The 21,341-nt window shown below is 38.1% G+C and overlaps 1 long non-coding RNA gene across 1 annotated transcript in view; it reads right to left on the bottom strand.

The window, feature by feature from the left end:
- The window catches only part of LOC125122201 (uncharacterized), a 119,552-nt gene that overhangs the window by 28,541 nt on the left and 69,670 nt on the right, over positions 1-21,341 (bottom strand). The window contains exon 3 of the long non-coding RNA XR_007133727.1: positions 19,925-20,022. This is a non-coding gene — a long non-coding RNA (uncharacterized LOC125122201). The remainder of the gene's footprint in view (positions 1-19,924; positions 20,023-21,341) is intronic.

The following is a 21,341-nucleotide window of genomic DNA, read 5'->3' as shown; positions in this document are numbered from 1 at the left end:
GAACTTATATTTGATTTGTGATATTTTATTGGGCTCCATAGGTAGGCCTGAGTTTTGGGGTGTACAGAATGGAAATTCACCTCATTTTCCAGATACACAGGTCACGTGCAACTCAGCAAAAGATATCAGCTAAGGGAGTGAGGTTTTCCACCGGCTGTCTGAAACATTTTAGGTAGGTATTTTGGTAGTTCTGGTTACAAAAGATGAAACTGGCATTTTAAACAGAGGAATCCCCTGATCACTTTTGGTTTTCTTTCACATTAAAGAGAAATAATTCTTTAAAACATCAATTTCCAACTGACAAGCTGGGAGTCATTTTCATTAGCCTTTAGGATTCTTTCCTCTGAAGGACTGTCATTTCTGCCCCCCTTTGTTTCCTCTCTGGTATTAGAAAACACGAATTCTAGATGCACAGCTTCTCCTCTGCCTTAGTTATAATAGCAGCAAGCTCTCTCCAGAGGCCTTGGGTGCTTCTCAATGATAGTTGAAATAACTCTATTGCTAATCTATGTTTCTTTTCACAAAGATATAGTGGCACAACATACAGTAGCAGGGCAATCAAGATATTTTATGCAAATGCCTTCAATTCAGGTGTCACTTAGAAAAAGAGAGGGTAAAGTTTCCTTAGCAAAGAGGAACAATGCGTAAAAATTCTTCCCCCAAGAGGCTGGAGTTACATTGCCCTGTAATTAAGTTTGTGATGATACAGATGACAAGCGTGCCTTGAAAAGTGGGGGAAATGCCAATAGTACATGCAGCGCCTGGTTCCAGCTGCCTCAGCCAGCGCCACGTTCCCCGGCATGTGCCTCCGAGTGAGAGCTGAGCTGGTGAGAAGCTGCTCCTGAGGATGAGAGCTGTGCCAGGTCTATTTTAGGACTGGGGCTTTGAATTGTTGAAAATGCATATTGTTTGTGTATATCTCACAAAGGCAAATGCCAGCTCTGAATGCCCCAGGCTGCTTGTATGTCAAATGATGAAGTCTTCAAGTCCTCAAGCCCAGGGGTCATTATCAATGGTACTTCCAGGTCAGGGTATATGAAGCAGAGTTTGGGGCAATGGTTGACCTTTGGATGGCACTTGAGGGTAATGGCTTCTTAGGGCATAAATAATCATTTTTAATTTGTTTGTCTGAGTTCTATTTGTTTAAGGATGCAAATGTATTATAACATATGTGACTTACAGATACTCTTAGGGGAAAGGAAAAGCAGTTTCCATAGCATTTCTCTCTTTCTAAATCAAACACTTAATGAAGGAAAAGAGATGGCAGAATAAATACTAGAGATTAGTCAATTATATACTGCTACTTGGCAGTTTGGGATGATCACTTTAAAATGGTATTTTTTATTAGCATATAGTTGATTTACAGTGTTATGTCAATTTCTGCTATATAGCATAGTGACCCAGTCATATATATATAAATACATACACATTATTTTTCTCATACTATCTTCTATTATGTTCTACCCCAAAAGATTGGACATAATTCCCTGTGTAATACAGTAGGATCCCATTGCTTATTCATTCTAAATGTAATAGTTTGCATCTACCAACCCCAAACTCCCCATTCATCCCACTCCCTCCCCCTGCCCCCCTGGCAACCACAAGTCTGCTCTCCATGTTCATGATCTGCTTCTGTTTTGTAGATAGGATAAAATGGCATTTTTAGGTGATCGGGAATACAAAACTCCCTCAATATCACAAAACACTCTTCATTGTTTTCCTCATATGTTACTATAATTTAAAATGGCTTGATGATGCCTTACAAACCTTCCATCTATTTATATACCTTTGCCTTTAAAGTAGAGTTTTTTGTTTTTGTTTTGGAGGGAAAAAATGTTCATACTATGCTTATTTTTGGACTGAATTACCTTCTGATGTCATTGTTCTCTTTTCACTTCCATGGAAGTATAAAAGTTGAAAATGAAGTATAATAATAAATCTCAGAATAATAAACAATACTTATGGTTTCAATCAGCTTCCTTCTAGGGCTACCAACTAGCACCTACTATTCTTAACACACTGAAGGCTGAAAAAATAAAACCTAAGGTTTCCAACTTAACTAGCAAAATAGGGCAGAGAGAATCCTGGAAATACAGCGATGAGCAATAATTAATTACATTTTTAAAATTAACTGTTAAAAGTGACTTATTCAATGATGCATGAGTGGCATGTTTCTGTTGTAGTGAAAATTCACATTGGCTTCACAGATGGTTTAAGGTCTCTGAACAATGCATGGTAAAACATGACTTTACATAAAGATAACTATTGTAATAGGTAAGGTGACATTAGCTACTTTAACAATAACAGTGACAAATGGGTAATGGCACAAATATAATAGAAATTTATATTTTAGTCTCATAAAATCCAAAACATATTCTGAATTGATGGCTGCCTTTCCTTGAAGTGGTAACACAAGGAGCCAGACTCCTTTGTCTTATAATTTTGCCTTCTTCAAGCATGGCTCCCAAACACAGCCAAGAGCCCCTCCTTCCAGGCTGGCAGAGAGAGAAAGAGCATGAAAGACCGTGCGTGGGAGGCAGTCCAGTTTCGCGGGTCAGTTTTCTCTACTCAAAAGTTATCCATGAGAGGTGGGTTTAGTGGCCACACCCAGCTCCAAGGAAGGGAGAGAAATACAGTTTCTTTGTGTTCTGAGGAAGAAGAACTAGGTTTATTTTTAATTTTTTTTTTAATTTTGTTGCTTTTTAGGGCCGCACCCACAGCATACGGAAGTTCCCACGCTAGGGGTAGAATTGGAGCTACAGCTGCTGGCCTACACCACAGCCACAGCAACTCAGGATCCGAGCTGCATCTGCGACCCACACCACAGCTCATGGCAATGCCAGATCCTTAACCTACTGAGCGGGACCAGGGATCGAACCAGCATTCTCATGGATACTAGTCAGATTTGTTTCCGCTGAGCCACAACAAGAACTCCCAAGAACTAGATTTAGTTGAAGAGCTCATCAGTGTCTGGCACAGCTATGATATTTTAAAATGATATCCCCTCACTCTTAGTTCCAGTGACAATAAACTCCCTGGTGGGTGTGACATTTTATACAAGACTCCCCAGAAGAGATGCATTTCTTTCTCTCAGAGTAAGAGTTTTTGAATAACTGCACTTTGCACTGTCGGGATGATGCACACACTTTTGGAAGAAGATATGGCAAAGGTCCCAGCCCTCTTGGAGAGCTGCTGCAACTGTGGAGAGAGGTGATGGAAGCAGAAGTCAGCTCCACTGTCAACCTTATGTTGGGTCTCTGGCTTCCAGACAGCGCTGGTTTCTATCCAGACCCAAGGAATGGTCATGCTTGGAAGCAAGTGATCCTATCTAATACATTCCCATTGGCTTGGCTACTGAAACACCAGCTAGTTAAGCAGTAGGTGGTAAACACGTTCTAAAAAATTCTAGTTTTTTAGTAGCTAACTTCATCTTTTGCTCTTTCAACAAAACCTAATATAATCAGTTGTATATATTGATAAATGAAGTGACATGGGTACCTTAAAAATAACACATTTACCTCAATCATCATATTTAGATCTTTTCCTTTCATTTAATTTCAAGAATTGCAGGCTATTTCATACATGTGCTCATTTCCAGGAGTCATTATTGCTATTGTTCCACCTGTGACATTTGCAACTTCACGTCTCTGTAATGCTCCAGCTGTTTTCTTGTCCTTCTTTTTTCCCCTTTCCTTTTTCTTTCTCATGTTCCTTAACCTCTGCCCCTGAGACTAATAAATTAAGTTCCTAGTTTGTGGAGATGCTGTCTGTTCCTGAATGGTAATGAATGCCTCCTCATTAATCAGAGAGCAGAGATCCTGACGGAGATGTTCCCTTTTCTCCAGTGAACCAGATGTCACAGTGCTATGTCAGGGGCTTGTAATGAGCCCTTGGTCTCTATTTTCTATTTTTTTGTGTGTGTGTTCAGCATCCAGGTAAAATCCATGGAAAGGACACAAAGATTATGCAAACAATGACCCAAATGGTATCACTGAGAGTGCAGATCCTAGGCTAGTTTTGTAAATGAAAAAAGGTTAAACTTTTCTTTAGAGCAATGGAATAATTTAATAATTACCCCCTCTAATTACCACTATTTATGTATGTATTTCACCTACTAGAGGTTATGAAATTTCTCTGAGAAACTAAGAAATACAATTGGCATTTGTTATAATAAAATTGATCTGGTGAATAACCTGCTAAATTCACCTTGTCTTTTCAGACCTCAGGACAAATAACTATCATGAATATCTGTTGATTCCTTGATCCCAAAATAAATAGTAAAACATGAATGAAATATTTAAAGAGAAATTACTTACCTAGTTATTTTGGCTAAGGTACTGCTGAAATAAAATTATATTTTAATTGAATCGAGAACTTTTTATGTAAGTATAATTACAGACTTCTGACCATGTGGATAGTTTGTGAACATTAGTTCACTTTCCACATTCTCAAAATCCAGGACTGGCAGCTCTGGTGGCTGGTGTCTACTATCAATTGACTGACTTTACTCTGGACCTAGCCTTAATTTTGACTTGTATATATTTAAACTAGCTATTACACCTGAAAGAAACCCCCTTGTCACCCTCTGCACATAGTATTCTTCCTCTCCTTCTACAAAATTCAAATGAAATGTTTTCTTTGAGTTCCTCCCTCACCAAGAAGAGTTGACCATTCTGACTTTATGCCACTATTGTGTCTAGCACATACGTCTATGTGATTGTACTTATCATATTGTATGAAAATTCTTTATGCATACATTTTTTCCTTACAACCATTAAATCTTATTTTTCCATATCCAGCTTTTTGTATATCTAGAGGTGGCTACCTAGCAAGTCCTTGATATATGTCAGCTTAATGGAACTAGCATTCATAGATGTCAGCTTCTTAAAGGCAGGAATCATAATTATATTCTTCACTATTCTATGCTCAGTACTAAACATGACATCTTAAAAAAAGGTGCCTATTACACATTTGTTTAATGAATGACAAGTAGATTAATAAATATATCAATAGTTTTTTGTTTGAAAATATCAGCTCAGGTTCATCTCAGCTCTAGCTATAGTCATTATTGTCTTAAGAAATTTTTAAATTACTAGATTGTTGATATGATGGGTATACTATGTTTTGAAAGATAGTTTAACTTGAAAGAAGAGAAAGTTAATTTAAAAACAAATTATTCTCTTAAGTCATTCTTCAAAAATGGGCTTTAACATTGGTCCTTTTATGCCTTTCATTATGTGCTTCATGTAAGATCAGAAGGATTTTTAAACTTTGTGCCACCATGTATATGCTTTATTATCTGTCCCTTCTGCTGCCACTTTTAACTTGCGTAATTTTTTTTTTTTTGGTCTTTTTACAGCCACACTGGAAATGTATGGAGGCTGCTGGACTACACCACAGCACAACAACCCAAGATCTGAGCCACGTCTGTGACCTACACCGAAGATCACAGCAACGCCAACTCCTTAACCCACTGAGGGAGGCCAGGGATCAAACCAGAGTCCACATGGATACTAGTCAGATTCATTTCCACTGAGCCACGAGGGGAACTCCCTAACTTGTGTAGTCTTAATTAGTCTCTTCATTTCAAAACTGGAGATAATTCTGACTGACTTTTAAGGATGGTGTAAAGCCAGCTTGTAGGAAAGTGATTTGTTATCCAGAAAGCGCCATGCAAAGGAAAGAAATTGTTCTTCCTATCCATATACATCTCTAATTTTAAAATTATTCTTTACATCTAAACCAAGCCTCTTTCCTAAACTTTAACAGTATTCTAAGAAGTACCTGTCCTGCGGATCTGAAGGTTAACTATTTACCTCCATTTGGTGAAGGAGTGTATATTCTATTTAATATAAAGAGAGAAATTCAATATTTTCAATATCCTCTTCTCCACATGCATTAGTCGGCCTGGGCTGCCATAAAAAAATACCACAGACTAGGAAGTGGCCTAAACAACAGAAATTTGTTTTTCACAGTTCTAAAGCCTGAGAAGTCCAAGATTTAGGTGCTGGTTGATCTATTCCTGGCTTGCAGACAGACCCCTTGTCACAGTGTTCTCCTTCAGCAGAGAGAGTGAGCACTTTGGAGTCTCTTCTTATAAGAACACTAATCCTACTGGATCGGGACCCTACCCTTATGACCTCATTTTGCTTTAATACTTCTGTAAAGGTGCTATTTCCAAATACTATCATTTGGGGTTTGGGACTTCAACATACAATTTTTTGGGAGACACAATTCAGCTCACAGCATCACACCACACAAACTTTTTTCATGCTGTGTCATCAGTGGACAACTATGCTTCATCCTGGTTACATGTGTTTTAGTTAGCTGGCAATGTATGTATGTGTGCATATACATACGTGTGTGTGTATATATATGTGTATATATATGTGTGTGTGTATACAAAATAACATTATAATATATATTATATAATACATTAAATATTATATTATATTTATTGTTTTTGTTTTATTTTTGTAAAAACCCCAATATTCCCATCCCAAAGCCTCTATTAGATGTGATTAAAGTTTAATCAGGATTTATTTATTTATTTATTTTTGGCCAGGAAGAAAAAATTCTCCACTACATTTTTGTTAATGTTATGAATTAGCAAGAGATATTCAGAAATAGAGTTGCCTACATGTTGTTTGAAAATTGTTTACAGCAAATAATGAACAAAGCAAATCAGATTGCCAAAGGCCTAGCTGTTGAGAAAGTGTAGCACATTATTAATTAAAATACAAGTCAGCTTTTCCAGCACTTGTAGCCCGTGGGTACTCCACTTGATTGAATCAGGTAGTGGCAGCACAGGCATTTTTTATTTTGTGCTGGAAGGGATAACAAAAATGTAAAGCTGTTTTCTGCTACTTCATTTGAAAAAATATTATTTTGGAATGAAGGCCCCACCAGCTGCAACAGACAAGCAGAAATAATATAAAATCTACGTTATACCCTTGCACTGTGATTTTAAACAAGGGGTTACAACCTCAGACACTCTCATGGCATTGTATTATAGGCAGACCTTTGTCTATGGCAAGGAAACAGTTTCCATGGAGATACAAAAAGGCATTTGACAATGGTCACTGTTTTGGTGAAGAAAATTAATCCAAGCAGGAGACCAGTTTGTAGTTATATAAGATTTTTTCTTTTTTTTTTTCCCATGCAGGAGGAGGAGAAAAAGAGTGTTGAGATGTAGCACAGAAGAAAAGCATACCTGCCTTTTGGGTATTCTTTTTAACATGCTGAAGTCAGTGAAATTTGGAGAAAACACTAAGTATGTTTCCACTTTCAATGCTGATGGGAATTCTCAGGTGAAAGAAAAAATAGAAAATGGTAAAGAGAATGTGATTTTTATAATACACTTAAATATTTAGCTCACCCCTAGGGTAAGTAAGGGGAAATAATGCTCAGAGTTTTTTTGTTTTTGTTTTTAAATTCAAACACTATTAACCATTAAAGTAGGAGCTGGCACTTTTCATTCTGCCTTGTTCCAAGCTTTTCATAGACAGATACCACTTTTTATTCATAACCGCATATCTTTATCCCAACATTCTGGAAAATAATTGAAACAGATTTTCCATAAATGTTTGTTCAATGCCATGAACACATCAAACTGTGATGCTTCATAGAACAATAAATGCTTTAATTTGAAAGGATTTAGGATGCTACCTAGAAAGCCAGCTCTACCCAAGTCACAAGCCCAGCTAGGTTCCATTTAGACAATTTAGCAATATCCATTAACACATTTCAGGCCACTAGCATTTGAGAAAACATTTAAAAATTTTAGAAGAGTTACAAACTACCTAGTGAAGAAATAGTCTCTGTAACAATGGACAGAACCACTGTTGACAAAGAGTAAAACAGAGTTGAGTCAAACACTTTGTTGACCTGTGGCATCTTGGTTTCATTCCCACTGCATGTGTATTTCTGGGTGGAATTAGTCACCCCTGGCCAGTAGATTAAACATCTCCCTCCTCTATTTCACTTACACATTTGAAATCTTTATACCAATGGATCAGATTAATCTCTGTCTTTTGCAAGCAGGTTTTCTGAATTTTAAGTTACTGCATTCCTACAGCTCTCAAGTTAAGGCATTCAGTGGAGCAAATTGAATGGCAATCAGATTCATTCAATTCTGTTCCCTGTTTTAGCCCAGGTCTACCATATTCTAATTCATGATCATTAGTTGAGAGGTAGTTTTTACCCTGAAAGTTTACTTGAACTTTGTTCATCATTTTGAAAGCTTTACCTGAGTAAGGAAGCTCTTCACTGACCTCGGGTTCATGATGGCCTGACGTGTTCCTTTGAGGAGTCACGCAGCCACAGTGGGAAGGAGAGGCTCCTGACTCAGTTCCAGAAGCAACTTCCCATCTAGCCTACTAGAAGCGATGTTCTGCAATGGCTGCTTCCATGTCTCCTCCCTCCCTCCTTCCCTCTTTCTCTTTACTCCCTTTCTCCCCCTCTCATAAAATATATGCAAAATCTGTCTGTTTCTTCCCTATCTTTTGTCTTCTCCCATTCCTTCTTTCCAGTGCTCAGTATGTGATCATTATATTTTTTTCCAGTCATTTTTAAGCCCTTCTCTTGTCAACTCTCTCTCTACAATTCCCTCTCCCCTTTATTTGTTTTCTCTTTTAGGTACAGAATGGTTTTCTTCCTTCCAAATCTCTATTCTGCCAAAAGAATTTGCCTTAGGAATTAAGGGAGCATATACAAGATTGTAAATTGGCCCTTGATATATGGGTGTTCCCCCCGCCCCATTTCTCCCAGGGTTTTTAAGCTGTTTGCATGGCCATGAGACAACAGACAATTTTCAAAGCTGTCTTGGCCTTTCTTGTTTTTCACTTCCTCTCTTTTGTGAGAATGTAAATCTTCATTGCTATGGAGCAACTGATTGTGACCTTATGTGTTAGCGGTTCTGTTCTCTGAAAACTAAAAATAGGCCTTAATCTTCTCAACATGTGAGGATCCAAAAGGGGCTCTTTGATTAATAGCTGCCTGTATGCCCTGGCATCCGTGTCCTCCTTCAAGTGTACTGGGGCTGGGGGAAGGGATGCTGGTGAAGGGGAGGCAGAGCTGCAGCGTTACCATTTGTTATGGATGACTTGTTCTCTTGTGCCCAAAGTCCAGCTCTTTTCTGACTTCTGTTCTCCACTGACAAGGCCACTTGTGTAGGAAAACAGGGAAAAATATACCACCAAACACAGGCTGCATATTTTCCTTTGATTTTTGAAACTTAACTCAATTTTTTTCATTTTATCTGTCAGTTTTCAAAAATTACATACAGCCACATTTCACTATATAACAGAATTCTGGAGAACCTAGTACTCAGTGGTGCTTCAGTAATTAAACAATGCCCCCCCCCCCAAAAAAAAGACCTAGGCATCAAAGTTCAAATTATAATCTTTTTTTAAAAAATCACTGCTTGCCTTTGCAGGGGTGAATGAGATTCCTATTGGTGGTAGTTCTGATAGGCTCAACACCTGCTCATATTTGAAATCCACATTCAAGTACATATTGGGTCAAACCCTAACCAGATGTAGGTACACAGCCAAGTTATTGGATTTCTTGATGATGAATAGAAAGCAGACAATGCACCTGTCTGGTTGCAGAAAGGATTTGCATAAAAATGAAGGAATAGTACACATGCTTATGCAAAGCATTGATTAACAAGATCACCTATATATATGCAAAAAAAACCACCTACGCAATACAGTTTTCTAAATGAAACCATGTGAGACTTTGTAAAAACACACACACACACATTTGCCAACAATTAGGAAATGTGTTGTTAGGTTTGGGGCCATGTTAGAATGATTTGATTTCCTGGTACATTTATCCTCTGAAGAAGTGAAACACTGTACTAGGCCAGTCAATTAGATAACAGATTAGTGAAGGAACTCATTACAAAATGCTCTTTGCCATTTGATCTTCTGTGCTTAAGGTGACAGGAGGGGGTGAAGATTAGGAAATGAAGTACTCACTACGATGTGGGCAATGCTCTTTTTATTGAACATAATCCAGTGTGGGTAATATGGCTGGTATTAACTCTGCTTTAGAGAATCTAGATTCTCAGCTCAAATCAACTACATGAAGAGGAGCTCCTCACTGAGAATAAGTATTTGTGGTTTAAAGATAAGTGGAAAAAAAAAGTACTCCAGTTTTGTTCTGTTTTGTTTTTAAAATCTGAACATACCTTCAGTTTGTTTCTGAAGTTACTCTTGCATGGTTTATCTGTCTAGAACAGCCCCTTCCTTATCTAAATAGGCAACAAAACTGTTGAACTCTCTCATGAGAACTTCTCTTTATTCTAACTCATCAGTTCTCTAGAACATCTTTGTAGTGATACTCTGATTCTGGTTGAAAATGAATTCAAACAATAGACTTTATGTTTGAACCTCATTTTTAAAATGATAAAATACCTAATAATTAAATCAAAGTATAAGAGATAACTATCATTATACTCAAGCATCACTGCCACTGCCATAAGCAAATACCTAAACTAAGATTTTTTGTTTTCTGGTTTTTTTTGAAGAACTTGCTAATGTAAGATACAAGATTTAGAGTTTAGCATGTAAATGACAGCTCCAACATAGTGATCCCAAATATATAATTTAGAGCCCACCAACCCAGATGGCATGAATTCTATTACCCCCCCACTTGATACAGTCAGACAACACACAGAGCACCTTCTTGTCGTTAAGGACCAGTCAAATTTTTTCTTATTTTATAGGTATGAAGGTACTCCTTGCAGCGGCAACATTCTGCTCCTGCTACCTGAAGGTGTTTTCCCGGAATGAGTTACTCCTACTTTGTTCCCAATTCCCATTCCAATGGCCGAGGCTGGAGAATGCAATCAAACAATTCTCAGCATCTCAGTAGTTCTGAAGTGTGTTTTCTCCTCTGAACTAAGTAGCCTCTATTTGTTCCTTTCCAATTCTGGGTCCAGAGCCCAATGGTGAAAACACCTGGCGTTGAACTTAGTGGCTTCAGGTGGCCCTCCATATTGTTCTTACATCCATCAAAGTCAGAAACTTTGGGAAAGCAAGTCAAATGTAGAAAGATTGAAAAGTCCCTCCTGGAGTTCCCATCATGGCTCAGTGGTTAACGAATCCGACTAGGAGCTATGAGGTTGCGGGTTTGATCCCTGGACTTGCTCAGTGGGTTGGGGATCCGGCGTTGCCATGAGCTGTGGTATGGGTCGCAGACATGGCTCAGATCCTGTGTTGCTGTGGCTCTGGCATAGGCCAGCGGCTGCAGCTCCGATTAGACCCCTAGCCTGGGAACCTCCATATGCTCCGGGTGCGGCCCTAGAAAAGACAAAAAAAGACAAAAAGTCCTTCCATGTCTCTGTTGTCAATGCTACCATGGAGGGCACATTTCCACCTCTTCTCCCTGGGTAGATTGTCTGAGTGCCTCTCTGGATCTGTTCTACACCCTAAGATACTGGCATCTATGGATCTCATACTCAGGCTACTTTGCTTTTTGCCTTTTGGTTGGGTTTGAACAATAGGAGGCATTGGTGGGAGATTGTGAATGTGGGAAAAGAGAAAGGTCAGAATATTTATTCCTCCTCAACCTCATTCTGGGATGTGGCTTTAATATTGGTTGCATATATTCCTTTCTCAGCAAAGTAAACCCTAAACAAAACAAAAAGACAAGCCACAGAATGAGAGAAAATATTTGCAAATAAATCGACTGACAAGGAATTAATCTCCAAAATTTATAAACACCTGCTACAGCTCAATACCAAAAAAACAAACCCCATCAAAAAATGGGCAGAAGTTCTAAACAGACAATTCTCCAAAGAAGACATATGGATGGCCAAAAAACACATGAAAAGATGTTCAACATCACTCATCGTTAGAGAAATGCAAATCAGAACCACTGTGAGCTACCACCTTACACCAGCCAAAATGGCCACCATCAAAAAGTCTACAAACAATACATGCTGGACAGGGAGTGGAGAAAAAGGAACCCTATCACACTGATGGTGGGATTGTAAATTGGTGCAACCACTGTGGAAAACAGTATGGAGATTCCTCAGAAAACTAAACATAGAACTACCATTTGATCCAGCAATCCCACTCCTGGGCATCTATCCAGAGAAAACTATGACTCACAAAGACACATGTACTCCGATGTTCATTGCAGCACTATTTGCAATAGCCAAGACATGGAAACAACCTAAATGTCCATTGACAAAGGAGTGGATCAAGAAGATGTGATACATATACACAATGGAATATTACTCAGCCATTAAAAGGAATGAAATAATGGCATTTTTAGCAACATGGATGGACTTAGAAATTATCATGCTAAGTTAAGTCAGCCATACAATGAGACACCAACATCAAATGCTATCACTTACATGTGGAATCTGAAAAAAGGACAGACTGAACTTCTTTGCAGAACAGATACCGACTCACAGACTTTGAAAAACCTATGGTTTCCAAAGGAGACATTTTGGGGGGTGGGGGGATGTGCTGGGGGTTTGGGATGGAAATGCTATAAAATTGGATTGTGATGATAATTATACAACTATAAATGTAATAAATTCATTGAATAATAAAAAATATTGGCTGCATTCTTCTACATAAGATCATTGCTCCTTTTGGTGACTCCTCTCCCACAATTATAGTCTTCAATGGTTTGGGGGAACACTGCATCCTACCTTTGATCCTTCAGACCTAAGGTTGGTAGTGATTTAGCACTTTTACCAGTTTTTTTTTTTTTTTGGTCCATTTAGGGCCGCACCCACAGAATATGGAGGTTCCCAGGCTAGGGATCCAACCAGAGCTGTAGCTGCCAGCCACAGCCAAAGCCACAGCTACACAGGATCCAAGCCAGCATCTGTGACCTACACCACAGTTCATGGCAATGGCAGCACCATATCCTTAACCCACTGAGCGAGGCCAGGGATCAAACCCATGTCCTCATGGATGCTAGCTGGGTTTGCTAACCACTGAGCCATGATGGGAACTCCTGTTTGCCAGTTTCCTGATGCTCCATCATTCCTTTTTGTCCCCCTAACCCTTCCCACATCTCCGTAAATAGTTCCTTTATTAATTTTTTTTTAATTATCTCATCTGAACATGCATTTGTTTCCTGCCTAACTGATGAATTCCAAACTCTTATTCCTGAGAATGTCTCCTGGTATAGCAAAAACTGCAATGTAAGAAGAGCCAGTAGTACACGAATATCTTTATGTTTCCATGGGAGTTTATCTCGGGACTTTATTGGTTTCTCCTGAAATCTGTGGATTTCCTGGGCCACTCTGATTGATTGTAATAAACTTGAATCTAATTCAAGTGGTTTGGAGGAAGAATTTTCCCTCTATCCTTGACCTCTCAATTGACCTCTGTGCTTCTTACACAGATTGACTCACCCTTTTCAACAACTTTTAGCTATATCAGTTATTTAGCTCATTAAAAATAAATAGTTATTAGCCATCAAGGAAATGCAAATCAAAATCCTGGTCAAATACCACTTCACATCCACTAGAATAACTATAATCAATAAGACAGAAAATAACAACTCTTGACAAGAGGTGGAGAATTGGAAACTTATCCACTGATAATGAGAATATAAAGTGGTAAAGGCACTTTGGAAAATAGTCTGCAGTCCCTCAAAAGGTTAAACGTAGGTTTATCAAATGACCCAGCAAATGATTCCACCTCTATGTATACATCCAAGAGAAATGAAAACCTACATCCACATAAAAACTTTACACAAATATTCATATCAGCCTTATTCATACTAGCCAAAAAAGCACAACATCCCAAATTTCCATCATCTGATAAGCGGGTAAATAAAATATGGTAAATCTGTACAATGGAATGTTGTTTGACATAAAAAGGAACAAATAATTGATACCTACTACAGCATGGATGAATCTTGAAAGCATTATGCTAAGTGAAAGAGGCCAGTCACAAAATGCCACATTTGTCTGATTCCATTTACATGAAATGTTAAGAATAAACACATCTATAGAAACAGAAAGTAGATTAACGGTTACCTATGGCAAGTGTGGGAGGAACTGAAGGAAAATGAGTCTTTGCTGTGGGTGTCATGGTTCTTCTTGGGAAGATGAAAATATTTAAAAATTTATGGTGAGAGATGGGATTAAGATGGTGGAATAGAAGGACTGAAGCTCAACTTCTCTCCTAAAAACAACAAAATTCAAAACTAAAAACTGAGCATTCTTCACCCAAATGGACAGGAAACCTTAAAAAAGATATCCTACTCCAGAAGAAAAAGAGGCCACATCAAGAGGTAGGAGAGGAGTTCCCGTTGTGGTGCAGTGGTTAACGAATCCGACTAGGAACCATGAGGTTGCGGGTTCGGTCCCTGCCCTTGCTCAGTGGGTTAACGATCCGGCGTTGCCGTGAGCTGTGGTGTAGGTTGCAGACACGGCTCAGATCCCGCGTTGCTGTGGCTCTGGCGTAGGCCTGTGGCTACAGCTCCGATTCAACCCCTAGTCTGGGAACCTCCATATGCTGCGGGAGCGGCCCAAGAAATAGCAACAACAACAACAACAAAAAAGACAAAAGACAAAAAAAAAAAAGAGGTAGGAGAGGAGATTTTGTGATATAAACAACTCCATACCTCCTGGGTGGGAAGCTCCACACTGGAAACTAACTGGTTCACAGAGACTCACCTACAGGAGTGAGAGTTCTGAGCCCTACATCAAACTCTCACATGTGGGGATCTGGCACTGGGAGAAAGAGACCCTGGAGCATCTGGCATTGAAGGCCAGTGGGGCTTGTGTGCAGGAGCTCCATGGGACTGGGGGAAACAGAGACCCCATTCTTAAAAGGCACACACAGACTTTCACGTGCACTGGGTCCCAGGGCAAAGCAAAGTCTCCATAGGAATCTGGGTCAAACCTGGCTGCAGTTCTTGGAGGACATCCTGGGAGAACAGGGGTGAATGTGGCTTGTTGTGAGGGAAGGACATTGAAGGCAAAGCTCTCTGGAATATTCAGCAGTGTGCCTTTCTCTGGAGGTGGCCATTTGGGGAAAATCTGGCCCCACCCATCACTCAGCTGCTGAGAAGCCCCAGGGCAAACAACAATCCAGGTGGGATCACAGCCCCACCCCTCAGTAAACAGGCTACCTAAAGACCCCTCAGGCACACAGCTGCCTCTAATCCCGTCTGGAGACTAAGCCCCACCCACCAGAGGGATTAGAATCGGCTCCACCTACCAGGGGGCAGGCATCAGCCCCTCCCATCAGGAAGCCTACAGCAAGCCCCCCATACCGACTTCAGCCGTAAGGGGGGCAGACACCAGAAGTAAGAGAGGCTACAGCTCTATTATCTATAAAAAGGTTACCATACCAGAAACCTATAAAAAGGAAAAGACAGAGAACTATAACTCAGATGAGGGAGAAAAGAAAAACCCCAGAAAAACAGCTAAGCCAGGAGGAGATTCTCAGCCTCCAGGAAAAAGACTTTGGACTGTTGATACTGAAGATGATGCAAGACATTGGAAATAAACTGGAGGCAAAGATGGATAACTTACAGGAAACACTGAGCAAAGAGATACAAGATTTAACACTTAAACAAGAAGAGATGCAAAATACAATAACTGAAATAAAAAACTCACTAGAAGCAGCTAACAGCAGAATACAGGAGGCAGAAGAACGAATAAGCGAGGTGGAGGACAGATTAGTGGAAATTACGGATGCAGAACAAAAAAGAGAAAAAAGATTGAAAAGAAATGAAGAGAGTCTCAGAGAACTCTGGGACAACGTGAAACGCACCAACATCCGCATGATAGGGGTGCCAAAAGGAGAAGAGAGAGAGAAGGAGACAGAAAAAATGTTCCAAGAGATAATAGCCGAAAACTTCCCTCACATGGGAAAGGAACCACTCACTCAAATCCAGGAAGCACAACAAGTACCACATAAAATAAACCCAAGGAGGAACACCCCGAGACACATATTAATCAAACTGACCAAAATTAAAGACAAAAAGAAACTATTGAAAGCAGCTAGGGAAAAGAAACAAATAACATACAAGGGAACCCCAATAAGGCTATTGGCAGATTTTTCAACAGAAAATGTGCAGGCCAGAAGGGAGTGGCATGATATATTTAACGTGATGAAAGGAAAAAACCTCCAACCAAGAATACTCTACCCAACAAGGCTCTCATTCAGATTTGAAGGAGAAATCAAAACCTTCTCAGATAAGCAGAAGCTGAGAGACTTCAGCAACACTAAACCAGCCTTACAACAAATACTAAAGGAACTTCTCTAGGCAGAAAAGAACAAGAGAAGAAGGAAAGAAAAAAGGGCAACAAAAACAAACCCAAAGAAATTAATGCAATGGCAATAAGAACATACATATCAATAACTACCTTAAATGTTAATGGACTAAACGCCCCAACCAAAAGACAGACTGGCTGAATGGATACAAAAACAAGACCCATATATATGCTGTCTTCAAGAGACCCACTTCACTTCCAGGGACACATACAAATTGAAAGTGAGAGGATGGAAGAAAATATTTCACGCAAACGGGGATCAAAAGAAAGCTGGAGTAGCAATACTCATATCAGACAAAATAGACTTTAAAATAAAGAATATTCTAAGGGACAAAGAAGGACATTACATAATGATCAAAGGATCAATCCAAGAAGATGTTATAACAATTTTAAATATCTACGCACCCAACATAGGTTCACCACAATATATAAGGCAACTGCTAACAACCTTAAAAGGACAAATCAACAATAACACAATAATAGTGGGGGACTTTAACACCCCACTTACAGCAATGGACAGATCAATCAGACAGAAAATCAATAAGGATACACAGGCCCTGAATGATGCATTAAAGTAGATGGACTTAATAAATATTTATAGGACATTCCATCCAAAAGCAACTCCATGTGGAGTTCAACATGGATGGAACTAGAGACTCTTATCCTGAGTAAAGTAAGTCAGAAAGAGAAAGACAAATACCAAATGATATCACTTATATCTGGGATCTAATACACAGCACAAATGAATCTTTCCACAGAAAAGAAAATTAAGGATTTGGAGAATAGACTTGTGGTTGTCAAGGGGGAGAGGAAGGGAGTGGGATGGATGGGGAGCTTGGGGTTAATAGATGCAAACTATTGCTTTTAGAATGGATTAGCAATGAGATCCTGCTGTGTAGTCCTGGGAACTATGTCTAGTCACTTTTCCCATGATAATGGGAGAAAAAAGAATGTATACATGTATGTGTAACTGGGTCACCATGCTGTATGGTAGGAAAAGAAATTGTATTGGGAAAATAAAAATAAATAAATAAATAAATAAATTTATGGTGATAATGGCTGCACAACACTGTGAACTTACTAAAAAGCACTGAATTACATACTCTACAAGGGTGAATAGAATTGGTAAATAGGAGGATTTATGAAACCATAAAAAAGTTTATAAAAATTAAAAGGATTACGGATTTCTAAAAAAGAGTTATGAAGAGCTAATCTAATAAAATACATGTCATCATGTAAATATAATATAGCCAAATCTTTCACTTCTTACATTGAAAAGTTTTATTTATTTTTTAATAAGATCTCTTTTATAAATACCTCTAAAAACAAACAAAACTACTATTTAGGCATGCATATACTATATCAAAACTGTTTCACAGAAAGCAAGGATTCTAACCTGCTTAATGAGCAATATTTTTAGATTTTTAATTACATAGTAAAATTGATGTGGTGGTACAGGTCTCTGAATTTTAACAAAAGTATACATTCATGTAACAAGTACTGCAATCCATGTATGGAAATTTTATGTCACCCTAATGCCCTGAAATCTTTATGCTGCCCTTGTATAGCCACTCCCATAGCCCATCCCTAAGCCCTGGAAAGCACTGACCTGTTCTCCACTACTATACTGTGTCTTTGCATTGAAAAGTTTTACGTTCTTTGGATTATTTCACATTTTCTCCCAAATGAAAGGGTGAAAAGCAGAAAAAAATTTGAACCAAGAATGCTAAACAACTTCTGCAGTAATTTCATTCTTACTCAAAATAAAACTAGTGTTTACAACACAAGAGTTTTCCAGATGGCCATGCAAATGAAGGCTCAGGAATAAGCCACATACCATATTATTGATGTTTAGTATTTATTGAGCACTCACAGCATAGAAGGTGCTGAAAAAAATAAACTATATCCCCTGTTATGCAAATTATAACCTAAAGAGCATATAAAATCATATTACCTACTGTCTTCAATGGATTAATAATGCATGCAATATTCCAAAGGTCAGGGCTCAATCATATTAATATTGGTGCCGGGAATATATCTTTTCAAATTAACCTGTTTTCTTTATACCCCCTCTCTTTTTCAGGGTATTTTTCTGATATATTTCTAATATTTTAATACCATAGTGCAATCCCTGATATTAAAATTCCACCAGTAAATGTTTTTGCAATAGACAGCATTATATGTAAGATTTTCTTAGAATTTCATTTTTATCTTTTGTAATGATGCCTCAAAATCTATGTCATTGACCTGGGCCCTTCCTTGCAAAAGGGCTAGTTAACAAAGTCAATAATAAAAGAGCTTAAGTATAATATTGCTAGTTGAGAGAGCAGCAATTTTTAAATTTTAATACACAAAGTCTCTTTAACTACATGGAGAGGCTGAAAATTATTTACTAAATTGACATACATCCCATTTTCATTTCTCAGCCCCAGGCTGACTTCAAAACTGACAGGAAACTTGTAAAAGGTCCATTAGGAAGGATGAATCTTCATAGGTTTCTACAATATTATTCATGATAACAAGGGAAGAAAATTACATGCTTTTATATCCATAACATACCTAAGCTGCCATGTACTGGAATTGTCTATACAGGCACATATCTTTTGGAATTTGAAGCTTCCTCAAGGGATACTGTAGAAAGTGAAGTAAATTTTAGTCTGGCTTGACTACACAATAGGGATAAACAGAGAAAAGAAAGTTCTGAAATTAATGAAAACATTAGCAAAGAAGATAAACCGAGATTCTATAGCTTACCTCTACATGTGAGGTAATACCTCTCCTATATTCTTCCACCATGCTTTCAAACCTGACATCTATAAAATGCATTGCAAAGGATAAATCTATCTATCTCCTTTAAGTTTTTAGCTTACCATTAAGTCCTTTCTAATAGTAATGATAATTTCGACCTAGGCCATCTCTTCAGTATACTCTTTTTGCAGTTTTTCTTGTAGCAGGAGGCAGGGACTCCATATTATCGTGATTTTTTTTCATCTTAATTTTATTACGATTGTTACTGTTAAAAATATGCATTCTTCTAATTCAACGGTCCTCTAATTTACTCATTAGAGAGAATGATGGCCTAAGATAGCTACTGTTGTGGTGACATGCTGACAAGTGGTGACAGTAATAGACAATTTACAGCAAAATTTGCATATCATTGGCTTCTGGGCATATATTTAACTCTATATCTACATACGCTTGTCATATATCTTTGTATATGAACACTATGTTTGTGGTAAGGGTTTTAGATTTTATTTTTTTTCCAAATTTGAAACAAGATCAACAAAATATCAAGTGCTGAAATATCATGAATTGAATTGGCAGCTTCCTTATATGCAGAGCAATAAAAAAATGCTTCTCAACTTTTAGATTGTTCCTTCCTAGGAGCTCTGATGCTCCAATGGTATTTAATTACTTACGATGGTAAATTCTATCTTGAAACAGCCTCATTTTTCTTAATTTGACATATTAAGTGATATGATGAAAGACTACCCAGATTACATAAAAGGCACATCCTTGGGTGCCTTTTATGCCAAAGGAACTTTGGGTATAAATTGAAAATAATTTTAATTATTTTTGTACTTGTGTTTTTCACCTGCCATTTTTGTATCACTCTAGTGAAATGCTGTTTTTTGGAGAGATGAAGAGAATACTTACAGAAATGGTGAGTACCAGAATCCAGCCTCTGGAACTTCCTTGTTTATGACATTTTGTTGCCTCTCCTTCCTCAGCACCTACTTGTCCCTCGATCACCTCTGCAAAGAGAGGATCATACACATGGGATTGAAACCGTCCTCTGATATCAAGGGCATTCATGGTGTTCAGAACACGAGAAAAAAAGAAAAGAAAAATATATGAAGACTAAAGAGAAGGAGAGACTGCCCCTGACACCTGGTCTCTCTCTGAAGCTCTGTGGATTGGAGGAAAATCTTAGAACTTAATAGTTCTTAAAATACAATGTTATTGAATCAAGGACAAAGATTCTCCATTGCATATACACTACACATGCTGCTAGAGCTTACATTCCACTTCTCCTTTCAATATTCTCTTGCATCCATGCCAACCTCTCCATTCTACCACTATTGTCTCTTTTCAGTCCCTTTCCAACTGAGTATCTTGTGCCTTACAATGTCATCTGTCTTACTTGGGGGTCTCATTCAATTTTACTTGCTAATCAAGGCACAACTGAAGTGCCACTTTCTCCATGAATCTTTCCTTGTGTACTCTTATATTTACTGATCTCTCTCATTTCTGAAGTGCTACAGCATTAAAGTATAAAATGCTTATAGGTTATCTACTAACATGTGGGAAATAACTTCATATTGTTTCAGTCTGCCTTAAGACTCTTGATTTTCTAAACTACATGCAGTTTTGTGAGATCTGGGGTCCCAGCTCTTAATTGAATACATGGTAGACAATAAATAACTATTTCATAATTGAGCTTGTTCTTGGCTTCCTTAACTACTGAGGTCTTTTTTTAAAAAAAGAAATCATCATAAGAGATTTTATGAATATATTGCATACATCATTTATTCTGTTAATGTAAGAAAATAAAATAGGTTAGAAGATCATTGTTATTGTCCTCAATTCATTTTATACACGGAGAAACAAGGAAAGGAAGAACAAAGCAAAAACAGTATAACCTAGGGTCAGAATGTGGGTTTTGAAGATCAGCTCGCTCCTCATCCAATGGATAAATATTTTGTGCACAGCTCTGAAGGGCAGATATTTTTCATATCCTGCAATGAATAAGAGGATGGACAAGGGCTTTTGCTGGCAGCTATGTATAAACAATCCTTTTTTATTTTAAGTCCAACATGGATTAAGATGTATCACTAACTCTTGTGCGATAGTGAGTCAATCACCTCTGTAAGTTCTAACATCATATTTATGTAAAGAAGCTATATATGTCTCTTCTCTTCCAACTGTAAGTATTCAGGAAGAAATGATGAAAATATTTTCTTTCCATATCAATGAGGTGGGGGCAGAGGTCAAAAGTGGAAAAGGATAGAAGTCACTATAGATAACACCACTGCCCTCAGATTTTGCTTATATATGAAGAAAGCCTGATACA

This window comes from Phacochoerus africanus, chromosome 3 (genome assembly GCF_016906955.1).
Source record: "Phacochoerus africanus isolate WHEZ1 chromosome 3, ROS_Pafr_v1, whole genome shotgun sequence".
In the NCBI taxonomy this organism is placed as follows: domain Eukaryota; kingdom Metazoa; phylum Chordata; class Mammalia; order Artiodactyla; family Suidae; genus Phacochoerus; species Phacochoerus africanus.
Note: the sequence above shows the minus strand (reverse complement) of the source record. Positions and strands in the feature narration are given on the sequence as shown.